General features: G+C 34.7%; 1 pseudogene; it reads left to right on the top strand.

Annotated features, from left to right (window-relative positions):
• Positions 1-307: 307 nt before the first annotated feature.
• LOC145292591 (U2 spliceosomal RNA) lies at positions 308-445 on the top strand (annotated as a pseudogene).
• Positions 446-13,373: the final 12,928 nt, after the last annotated feature.

Raw genomic sequence — 13,373 nt, 5'->3', positions numbered from 1 at the left:
GAGATTTTACTTTTTACATTTTTTAATTTTATATTGAAATATTTTTAATTGTAATTTTTCTTTAAACGGAATAAATTAAATATGAAGATCAAAGTGTAGTATCTGTTCCGGCAGATACTGCAAGCAAAGGCCATATGTGGGGGCAACCCCACATATAAGACCTTGGTCAATGTAGGGGCAACCCTTCATACCAATTATCACTATCCAGCTCCCCTACTTCCCGGGGAGTTGGTCCTCATTTCCCCTTCACTCCTCACATTAAAAATTAGCCTTGTGCCTAATTTGCTCGGTTGGGGAGCAAATAAATACCCTTTTGTTGGCCTTTTGGCCAAGATCAAAGTGTAGTATCTGTTCTTACTACATGCTGTACTTATGTTTGTAACTTTGTGATATAAAGTGGGGGATCACTTTTCAGTATTAATTTAATGTAAAATGATCACCCTCTTTACAATCAGTCAGTCTCAAAGCCATTCAAGTCATTCTCCAGATCATTCACCTTGTTTTTTGAAGAATTCCAGTTATTTTTTAAGCATTCAAGTCATTCTTAAGGTCATTCAATTCATCCTTAAGTTCATTAAAGCCATTCTAAGTCATTTACTTTTTATTTATTTAAGTCATTTCAGCCCATTTTTCGGTCATTTTACTTTATATTTAAGAATTCCATGTCAATCCTACATTCACGCATTCATTCATTACACGAGAGAACGCGACTAATGGCTATCGGCCTTGTTAATCTTGTCTTTGAATTTTCGAAGCAACGATAATTGTGTTACATAATTCAATACGGCTTTTTTCTAAAATAAAATAACGGGTATCATTCTGCACATCTATTGAAGAAGAACTGATGTTTTGGAAAATATTCAACAGTAAATCGGGGTTTTTTTTCTGTAAATCTGATTACTCGCTTGTCGAACTTTGTAATTGCTCTGATTGTTGTATTGCTATGTAGAAACGGTGTTTTTATTTTAATTAAAACAGATTTTGATATGAAACTTTTTGTCGAAAATGGTTTCAATCTATACTTGTTCTGATATTACTTCTTCGAAGCTTATCATCGTTTAGTATTCATTGCGCTTAAACAATTGAGTTTCAGTACACCACCTTTTGTTTAAGGCTGAGAAAATCACACCGGATCTGTTTTCACATTGTTTCCTATATTAGACAAAGACGTCACGGTTGGATGACTGAAGTACACTTCTAACTGCCGTAAATGTTTGTCAAACTCAATTCCTAATTGTGTGTGTATATATATATATATATATATATATATATATATATATATATATATATATATATATATATATATATATATATATATATCAATTTTCACCCCAAATAAGGCACAGTGCCACTTTGAAGCAGGGGGCTACTATCAGGGACTAATTAGCGGGGTCATTATGAAGGGAGATGAGTAGAAAGATGTTTGTTAACATTACACTTATACTTCTGCATATCAGTGCAGTTGGGAAAGCAGAATCCCGGAAGGGAGTTCCAAAGACCCGCAGTTCTGGGGAAGAAACTATTGAAGTAAAAGGCTTCCTTCCACCTAGGGATCTCTACTGTAAAGGGATGAGACTTAGTAGCTTGTCGGGTTTGTCGGGGGTAGTTACGTCGGGGAGGTACAAGTGTTTGCAGTTCGTCAGAGCATTCACCATTAAAATATTTGTAGAACAGACAGAGGGATGCAATATTAAAACAGACGAAAAATAATCTATTCAAAGAAGTACACTAGTTTATTTTTCCATATTGTAACAGTTGTCATTTTCTTATTCTTTTGCTTGCAGCGATAGCTAAACAAGAAATACACTTACAGGAAATTATATTTATGAATATTATTTATGGGTAGTTAATTTTGTCTTATAAAAAACTAGCTGGGAGGTAGCTTTGCCCTGTCGTAAAATACGCTTAAATATGATATTTTAATTTGTCCTGATTTCGTATATATTATTATAGAGTCGTGATTTCAAAAGTAAAACAAAGTATTTGGGTACCATTATTCAGAATCGAAACCGAAAGCAAAACTGTAGCATTCGAAGCTGGTGACGTTACCACTGTACCAACGTGACACGCGTATGAACTGATTAAAAATAAACTAAGATGAATGTACAAAATTAATAAGGATTTTTAAAGTTTGACTCCTTTTGGCCCCTTAAAAACTAGTTTAACCTGCTAATAACCCATAAAAGAACGGTCCATAAAAAAATCTAATCATTTGCGGCCTCTAGCGCCGGTCTGTTACTTTTAGTTTCGGAAGAGATAGAATTTGAAAATATGGAGACAGACTAACAGACCGACGGACATAGTGAATTTAATAAATTAGATTTTGTGTTGGTAATTCATGTCTAAATTGTCTTTAGATGTCCAATAATGTCAAAGTTTATGTTTTTGTTTGGTAAATAATCTTTTTTGTTCGCCATTTTGTTTTTAGAATCGAAAGTTCAGTGTTACGTTATTTACATTTGCGCTGAAAACATGTATAGCGATATGTGTTACTTATTAAGTGATTGTTTCTTGATAATATTTTCTACATAAATAATTTTAAGATAATTTTTGGTCCTCGACAATAGGGGGGGGCTGTAAATTCCCCCTTGTCCATTCGTCTGTCCGCACTCTTCTCAATAACTTCAAGGCCATGGAATTTTTTGAAATTTTGCACAAACATTAAACATGATATGAGTAAAAAGAAGTAACAGAACGGATTTTCCGGGAAAACTCCGGTTGCCCCCCCTCCCTAAGAGTGGCTTTCGGGTAAAATGGCTAAAATTGACAGTTTTGTGTTTATTACAAAAACTTCATGTCTTAGATTTTTATAAAACTTTCTGAAAAATTCTAACTAAATGATTTCTATATAATTTTGTTTGCCTATACTTCGCGATAACTCTTGGGTGTGTCCCGGGGTTCTTTCAGGACTTATAAAAACACTCCATTTTGGGGGACTTTTTTACTATATTTGTCAAAAATTTTCTGTGTATGTCTATTTAGCAATTTAGCAATTTTGCTTGGTGCTGAACTCCAATATAAATATGTTAAGGCCCTGGGGACTTTTGAGGCTAAATGGGGTGGGGCAAATACTGGACTTAGTCATTTTTTTATGCCGCGTTCACTGTGCACTCATGGGGGACCATGCATGCTTCATTTGTTTAATATATATTTTATATAGTGGATGATTTTATATAGTGGATGATTAATAAGAAAGCATTAGCAATAAGGTTTTAAAAAATGTGCTGTATCAAATTAAATCTGGATTCTTTGCTTTCATTTTCCTTTTGTCATCATCATCATTATTATTATTATTATTATTATTATTATTATTATTATTATTATTATTATTTACTGATAGGAGTAGCAACACACAAGCCATCATAAAAGATTTCTTTTTGAGAAGACCTTGTGTTGTTCTCTGTAGTTTAAGTGACAAGTCTCTCCAGATTCCCAATACTCTCTATCTCTTTCAATAGCCTTAGCAGATGAATTTGCGTTATCACAACAGCCGCTCACCATTGATTTCTCGTTAGCGGCGACCATTTGTCTTCACTGGAATTTGGATGGCCATAAACCTTATTTGCACTTATTCAACGTAGGTCTGGCTAGTGCTTTTACTCCTCGGTTTTTCCATCCTCCTTGACTCACCTCGATTATTTGGAGTGGCGTCAGTTTATGGTGACACACATACACACAAGGGAAAGAAAAATGGATAAGAGGAAGTCAGGGGCATATGGGGGTTAACTTACAATTCTACAGTTTCAGTTTTCATGATTCCATGTGATGTTCCTTTGTGTTTTAAATCTGTACCATTTTCTATATTTCCGGTTTGTGCCTTTAGCCCATGTGCGTGTGTCTCTGGATTCAAGGGGTTTCCTTAATATTTCTGCAGTTTTCATTATTGTTATACTTCTCAGCCATCCCTCTGATTTCAATCTGTCCCATTCTTTTTTCAACGTTTTTCAGTGTTGTTCTTAGCGCTGGCAGACCCTGGTTTTAGCAGCAGGGCTCGGCGCCGGCCCACAAGTCCAAAGAGACCCAGGCTTGGCTTCAGTAGTGCTACGACTTTGAACCCTTCTCTCACTGCCTTCCTCTTCCCCGACCTGAATACGCTGGACTACTTTGTTTGGTCATATGTTGAGAACATCACCAAGATGACCTCCTACAGCACCAAAGCTCGGCGCCTTCAGCTTCAATCACCGCCTTGATACGGGAGGCGGTGATTGAAGCTGAAGGCGGCTACATTGAAAAGATGTCATCTCTACTATATAATCAAGTTACTTGAATTTATTTTTTCAATAAAAGTTTTAAAATAAAGCTGTAGTTTTGTTTTCCTTATAGAGCAACACTTTATCGTTTCACCCTGTAGAAGATGAATTGACGACATCGCCACGTAGACTGGAAAGAACTTTGCCACATGGGCGATCACTCATAATTGTCAGAGGTACTGGCACCACGTTCGTCACAACAACGCCCTTATGATCCTTTAAGGTTTCGGAACTACTACTAGTAGTAGTAGTAGTAGTAGTAGTAGTAGTAGGAGGAGGAGGAGGAGGAGGAGGAGGAGGAGGAGGAGGACGTGTGAGATTTTCTTTTTTTTTGTCGATGAAAGGCATGCATGATTTTGTGAGCGCGTAAACATTATGTCTCACAAAAATATGTGTACTTGTTTGTCCGTTTTGTTCTATTTTACTTCAGAAAAATTCTCAGAAACTAACGGAGTTCCTTTTGTGGTCAACAATTGATCTCTGTATAACATACATAAATTTACGAGTGTTTTATTGCAGTACATTTTAAACTCCCGAACGTTCACGTAATAAAGAAGTGAACAACATTAATTTCTCTCTCCCCGAATTGACCAGTTAACTGTGTTACAGTGCATCTTTTTAGTGCTCTTTTCATCTGACCATATTCCAGGACAAAACTTTACCGAGTGGCATATCCAGCTTTGTGCTGTTCGTAAAAGCCACACCACTTGGAGAAGGTGTAATATTCCTCGTATAGACCAGTGTTTTTCTGCATACGTACAATGCGGATATATACAATGCGACTTATACTCATTCCAAAACTAGCATTTGAGTTTCCTGAACACGTGTGCATAAAAAAGACATTTACTTTTTGTTTTACGTATCCTGGTATCAATTGCTTAGGTGGGCGTGTCCCGCATGGACAAAGCCAAACTTGTACTTCCCCCCACTTTTTTTTAGAAGAAAAGATAATCGCACGTCAAAGATAGAAATAGTCAGAAATATCTCACCTCCCTCCCTACCTACCTCCCTCCCCCCTCATACTTTCCTTTCTATTTAGAATGTTCTATTTTGTTTTTGTTTCGTTTTTTATAGGCGGTTTTATGCTTGAGTTGAGAACTTTCTTTTGCCAAATCAGGGATGCTACACACACCCTTTTCTTTCGGGTTAAATAGAAAATGATTCATTCTTTCTAAACCGGGTGCAGACAAATACCTAGTTGTTTTTTTACTCTTTACAAAATATAACATTCATCCGCCCTTATTCGTTGATCCGAACAGAAAAGTGTCTTTTTCTTATTTACTATGTGTGTGACAATTTTTCGATTATTTACTCTACTTTTAAATGTTTCGCATATATATCTTACAGGAAATCGATTAGAACTGTTGTGGTGGAAAAGGCAATATCAAGAGTAATGACAAAGTCTATGCAGACAGAAATACAGGATGGAACAATGAATTTGTCGCCATAAAGAAAACAACACTACAGCTTTATTCTAAAACTTTTATTAAAAAAAATCAATTCAGGTAACTTGAGTAAGTAGTAGAACTGACATCTATTTAATGTGGCCGCCTTCGGCCTATATCCCTGCCTCGCTACAGGTTCAGAACTGAGAGCATGCTTTTTCCACAAGTGCCAGCGGCGATCAGGTTGGCCTTGGTGCTGTAGGAGGTAATGTCGTTGATGTTCTCAACGTATGACCAAAACGAATTAGTCCAGCGGGTTCAGATGGGGGGAGAAGGAGACAGTGAGAGAAAGGTAAAAAGTCGTAGCACTCCTTCTGAAGCCAGGCCTGAGTCTCTGTAGACTTTTGGGCCGGCGCTGAATCCTGTTGTTACACTCAGCGTCTGCTATCTGATTGTACCAGTGGATCAGCACACTCTTCAGCACATCCAGGTACTTCTTTGGTGTTGACTTTCAAGCCGACTTCAAAGATGTGAGGTAGCATGATGTGGCTCTCACTTGAAACCACACCAAAGACCATAACCGTGACCGCAAACTTCATTGTGCTGTGCCCTCAAACGTTGAACCGTCCAAATTTTGCATTTTGAGGATGCTGGCAATAGTCCTATTGTCATAATTTGGGTCGGTAGGAACAAGGTTCTTATCGCTCTTGGGATTTGTACACAACTGGCCAACTAGTAGATGGTCTGCATCAAACGGAAATGAACTATCGTCTTTTCTAGGGCGACAATTTTATCGTTTCACTCTATAAATTATTTTATTTTCGACGATAGAAAAAAGGAAAATAAAAGAATTGGAGATTTTTTCTTGATGTAAGGATTGTTTAAATTTTAATTTGAAATTTATAAGTTTAGGTTGCCAATACAATGCAGATTTTTCTTTTTAAATAAATATTTTTTTTTTACATAGAAGTCACCACTTATCAAGAACCGAAGGCCACTAGAGGATAAGTTATTATGTGTGAACAGTAGTCAATGGGACAATGGGACAATATCGTAGTAATCGTTAGAAGTGAAAATTTGATAACTTTAGGGGAAGGCTCATCAAGAACTTGTTTATGTTGGACTTGAAGACGATATAATTCTAGTCAGCTGGAAAGCAAGCGAACGGAAGAAAGTTCCACGGGCATGGAGTTCTCAAAAAGAAGCTTTGTTCATGGAATCTACGTTTAGGTTTAGACACAGATAAAGAGTGGGGCCAATTATTGATAGTGGTTTTAGCTAGACGACTGTTTTTCGTGAAAGTTTGGCGAGGAGAGACCATAGACGGACGAGCACTTGCCATGAAAATAACGATAAGGCTGAGACAGGCTCGCAACATCTCTTCTGTGGAAAAGAGGTTACATGGAAGAGAAAAGGGCATCCCCCCATTAAGCTACAAAGTCTATTTTGAACTCTGTCAAGGCAGAATAAGGTCTTTCTACTAGTTGTTGCCCAGATGTGGTAACAATACTCTATCCTTGGACGTACCTGGCTCTTATACAGATAGAGAACTACTGGAACGATAGAAGAACCCCACCATTTTTCCAGCGACCTTAGCAACAGATTTGATGTATGTTTTCCATTTCAGATTAGAATTAAAGGTCAGACCCAGAAGCTTTTCAAAGCATTGAGCCTCCCCAAGACTAAAGCGATTCATTTCAAATGATGACAACATTTATTGATACTCATGCATTTTTTTACCAAAATGTACGAAACGTTGGCTCGGGCTCGACTGACAGATAACGAGAACTGCTGCAACAAGCTAAGCGCTGATCAAAAGATCTAGTCAATCTTTTTTGTTTTTTTTCTGTTTTTTGTAAAAAAAAATGTATTTAAGTATTTTAGCGTAATAAGAAGGGTATACACTTTTTATTTTTTTAAGCCAGTTCACTTAAAAAATTTTTTAAAAAAACATTCACATATTCTGCTAACAATTCTTGAAAATTAAAAAATAATAACAATATTTATTTAACTAAAGATAGCTTTCTGTTCTTGCAATTTTTCTTGGAATAAATTAAAAAATATAAGAACTAAAAAGAAAAATATTGAAACTTTTCCTTAAAAAAGTTTTTTTTAAAACATTAACATAATAAGCACTCACAAAAATGTTCGCATATTTTTGCTAACAATTCTTGAAAGAAAAAATAATAATTAAAATATTTAAGGTAGACATTTTGTTAATTTTTATGTATTTCGTATGCGATAAATAAATGTTGTCCGCATCTTTTATTTTGTTTGGCTTCTCCAGCGGTTCTCGTCAACTTCCGGTCGAGCCCGAGCCAACGTATCGGAATTCCGGGTTAAAAGATTCATGACTACACATTTATTTATCAACGCTCAGCTTAGTTTCGACGACATTCGTTTTCATCAGGAATAAAAGCATTTTTTCTTTTTCCTTTTTCATTGTTCATTTTCTTTCCTCATAACATGATGTCACTAAAAAAGTTCGTTTTGTTTTCGTTTTTTTTTTTTTTTTCAAATGTTCGATCCAGGAGGACCGCATAATTCGCATGAAAGAAATTAGAGATTTTTTTTCCTCGGTGTAAGCGTTGTTTAAATTTTGAATTGAAATTTGTAAGTTTAAGAAACAAATACTGCAAGGCAGAATTTTAGTGACACCGTGCAGCAAGCAAGGAAAAAGAACAAGAAAGAACACTAACTGTTTCTATGCCTGATGAAGACGTATATCGTTGAAATTAAGTTAATTGTAATAAATAAATATTTGTTCAAAATATTCTGCGTTCTATTAGCTCCTTGAACATTTCTAATCCAAAATTAAAAATTTAAGAAAAGTTTCAAAGGTCTACCTGAACACAATGGTGTTCTCTCAGCGTGCGTGCAGACTTGTATATGAGTAAGTTCATGAGATTGTGTATATATATGCTATCGCTATTTTAGTAATCCATGACCGTGTATTATGCAGTTTGCTGAAATGCCTATAACCATGCGACTAAGGCTATATTTGATTTGCTCGTAAGGAGTCTGTGTAGCAGCGTCATGACTGCAAAGGGTTCGTTCGACAAGTTCAGCTTGATTTCTTGCTTATGTAGCAAATGCTAATAGGTGATCGGCTCTGAGGTCAGGTTTTCTGATTATTATGATATTCCGTTTTGGTATATTTCGTTACTGGTCATTTTTATAGAATTGATTAATCACTGTTAAGTATTTCAAACAAGAAACATCGAATATTTTATAAAGTTCGTTATGTCTACTGTTATTAATACTACCTCTTAAAATAGATTGTTTGGGATTTTTGCAACAGAAAATTGTCATTCTGAAACCAAGTCATTTTAAAATATATAGTTGTACGTGGCAAGGGATGGAGTTTGGGTGACGTTATATGTGGTGTCATGCAAAACGCGTCCCTTTAAACTGCCAAGATTACTGGGATACAGAAGCGATACTTGGTAGATATTCACTGTTAAGTTTACCATAGAAAAGACTGCGGTTAAATTTATTAATAAAATCTGATACACTTATGACAGGAAATAGAACTGCCTTTCACGGTATATGGATTTATGAACTTGTGGAAAATATTAATTTATGGAGCAACGTGGGATATAGAATAAGTAATAATTTGTGGTCAAAGAATGGAGTAATTAGTCCCTATGGTGTGGAGTTTAGCTTTTGGCCAGAGAACGGCAATAGGAAATAAAGGTAATTCAAATTATTAGCACTTATGTTAGGGTTCGGTGACTGCTAATTGAGTCCGAGAGATAAAACACCGTGAGGGCGTATTTAATTAAGACGGAAATAAAGTGAACCAATAGCGATTGATCGAGCTAGATGCAGCATAAGACGAATTGACAAACACATATGAATGCTACAAGTCTCCAAAATTGAAACCTTAAACGAATCGATTTACGTAAATCAGATTTTTGCATTCATAAAGAACCTGAATATCTTAATATAATAGTAATAGTGTGTCTGCTTATAAAAATTATACTTTTCGTCCATAACATTGAAAATACTCTATTGTGTCGTGTGAAATAGAATAAGTGATATGATACGTGTCATCGTTTCTAATTTTTTCTTTATATTTTATTTTTATACTTATTTTATTGCATATTCGAGTATTTGTGAATGTAATACCCAATGTATTTTTCTTTAATTGTCGTATTTTGCTAAATGGGATCAAGAAGAAAATATTACAGATATATGTTTTCGTAGAAGTAAGCAAAGACAATGTAATTGTATCGACTATTTAAACCTGAACCTTATTTAAATATGTAATAAAATGTTAAGTGAATAATGTTTAATAGTAGTAATTTAATTATTGAAGCTACAACAATATATTGGGCACAATGATGAAAACGGTTTCTAATGAGTAAATTAGTAATATTTTTATAATAATAAGTCACCAAGGTCATAAGTTACGCGCGGATAAGGGTTGATGATATTGTCAGTTGGATCACCAATAATACTTAGAACTTAAAAACGGTTGTAGGAAAAATGTTAGATTTTCAATTTAATGAAGAGTTAGAATTTCAGCTTAACAGATGCATCATTATGTAGGAAGATAAATAGCTAGGTGTCTGTTAATAATACATTTAAACTTCTGCATGTCAGTACAGCCAGGAAAGCAAAAACACCTAGAAGGAATACCACGGTCTAGTAGTTCGAGGGGAGAAATTATTAAAATAGATTTTCTGGCATCTACAGATCTCTATAATGTAAGGTTGAAATTTTTCAGGTTAATGAGTGGTATTTACGTCGAGGGAGCACAAGGTCTATGAGTTCGTCCGAGCACATCCCATTGAAATACTTGTGGAACACTTAGCTCATCACATTAAAATACTTGAAGAATAATAAGCACATCCCATTAAAATACTTGTAGAATGATAAGCACATCCCATTAAAATACTTTTAGAATGATAAGCACATCCCATTAAAATACTCGTAGAATAATAAGCAAATATCATTAAAATACTTGTAGAATAATAAGCACATACCATAAAAATACTCGTGGAATAATAAGCACATCCCATTAAAATACTTGTAGAATAATAAGCACATCACATTAAAATACTTGTAGAATAATAAGCACATCCCATTAAAATACTCGTAGAATAATAAGCACATCACATTAAAATACTTGTAGAATAATAAGCACATCCCATTAAAATACTTGTAGAATAATAAGCACATCACATTAAAATTCTTGTAGAATAATAAGCACATCCCATTAAAATACTTGTAGAATAATAAGCACATCCCATTAAAATACTTATAGAATAATAAGCACATCACATTAAAATACTTGTAGAATGATAAGCACATCCCATTAAAATACTCGTAGAATAATAAGCACATACCATTAAAATACTCGTGGAATAATAAGCACATACCATTAAAATACTCGTAGAATAATAAGCACATCCCATTAAAATACTTGTAGAATAATAAGCACATCCCATTAAAATACTTGTAGAATAATAAGCACATTTTGGAGTAAATTCCGACATTACTAAACAGCAGAGCGCTACTGTTGTCGACTAGGATAGTAGTCTTATAGACACGTGTATTAGGTGTGAGCATGCATGATTGTGTGACCTCAACGGTGTGGACTAAAGACCCACGTTCCCTGGAGAGAAATGATATGAGAATGATAGAATGAACGTGTAATGTGTCTTAAAGACGTATTTAGATCTGATGACCTCAGAGTAAGACATATCTGGATAAGGTATGGTGATGTATACAGAACAGGGGACTTCGTTGATTTGGTTACTGTTGTGAACTAGAGGAGCCACTAGGAAATATTCGGGCACGGACACAGTTTAGAAAAAAAAGGCATTTGGGTATGCAACAAAACAGAATACATATAGAATACATATTAAAGAACCCCAACATCTATTAAACTGTATGAGAGAAATAGCGAACAACTGTGATCACAGGGGAAACTTTACTCTAGGATAGCGATACAAAATAATTTTAAAACTAACAATAACAATAGAAAATAAACAAATAAAAGAAACATACATATACAAAAATTATCATGCGTGTATATATATATATATATATATATATATATATATAAACTAACATAAAAAAACACATTTAACCTAGGTTTAAAATAGGTCAGGACGCTCCCTACCAAAAAACACACACACACACACAAAGGAACGGGCAACAGAAGGTCAGCTGGGCCTTTGTCCTGTAAGTTCCTTGTCATTGACTGATTATGAGGGGTGTCGGTAGAAACTAGAGACCTGATTGGCTAACTAAAAACTCAATCGTAGGTGCGTATATAAAAACGCGAGACAACCAAAAAATCCTTGTATAAGCCTGATGAATCCTAGCGTGGATGAAACGCGAAATATTCTATGTAGCTTAATCGCCATATATATTTTATAACTTACTAATTAGCTCTACCTACGTATTGAGCACTGTTGAAGTAAATACTTAAAGTTTACGCATAAATTTATACGTTCGCATATTAATTTATGTGGTTAACTTATGTAGTCATATATATAAATATATAAGTGAACGTGTCTGTGTGTCTGTCTGTGTGCCTGTGTACATTTCTCTACGCAATAACTCTGTCAATTTTTAGTCTGCTGACTCGAAAGTTGATATACAGGGTACTGAGATTTGGAAAAATCGATGTGATCGATTTTCGGCCAGAAATTGGGCTGTACAGGGGTCAAAGGTCAACGATTTGACCTTTGAGAACTCTACCAAACTCCTCCGAGAATTTTAGATGTAGGTTCCTTGTACTTGCTTCTAACTTAATAACTTGATTTGAGCCCAAAAGTAAACGATAAGGGGTCATAATAGGGGTCAAAGTTAAAAAAATTGACAGGTTTTTTTTATTATTATTATTTATTTATTTAGTTATTTTTGCTCAGCATACACTTCCAAACACCCGGGCAACGCCGGGCATTCATGCTAGTATATATATATATATATATATATATATATATATATATATATATCGTATGCAGGCTTTTTGATGATTATAATTTAATTCTACGGTTAAATTTTTATGACAATTGGTATAAAAGAACCTTTAATTACAAACCAAGAAATATGCCGAAATTTGCCTACATTTGTATATAAAGTTTCCTGGCAGGCAAGCTTAACTTTTGCTGCCAGAGCATATATATATATATATATATATATATATATATATATATATATATATATATATATATATATATATATATAAGGTACCCCGCAAAAGTTTGCAATACACATTTGAAACTGTCAGTTTTTGTATTTTCTGTTTATAAAAAGTTTCATTATCATTTGGAAGCTTGATATACAAAAATTGACAGTTTCAAATGTGTATTTTAACTTTTGCGGGCACTGTTTATATATATATATATATATATATATATATATATATATATATATATATATATATAGATAGATAGATAGATAGATAGATAGACAGTGCCCGCAAAAGTTTACAAACAGGCGATTTGAGCACTATAAAAGTGGTGGCGAGTGTCTATTTTCGATAGACATTCCGACGAGTTAATTACGGGCGTCGCCTCCATGGTAGAGTGGGAGAACTGCCGACTGTCAACACGACGGTCCTAGGTTAAATCCTTGGCTAGGGAAAGATGCTAGTCTAGCGGCACTGATGAGTTGTGATACAACGAAACAGGACTGTAAGTCGATGACTAAATATATATAGTCTATCTATATATCTATAAAAGTGAAAGTTTCTGTCTGTCTGTCTGTGTACATTTCC

The sequence above is a fragment of the Euprymna scolopes genome, chromosome 13 (genome assembly GCF_053919585.1).
Source record: "Euprymna scolopes isolate OS-2025 chromosome 13, ASM5391958v1, whole genome shotgun sequence".
Taxonomy (NCBI): domain Eukaryota; kingdom Metazoa; phylum Mollusca; class Cephalopoda; order Sepiida; family Sepiolidae; genus Euprymna; species Euprymna scolopes.
Note: the sequence above shows the minus strand (reverse complement) of the source record. Positions and strands in the feature narration are given on the sequence as shown.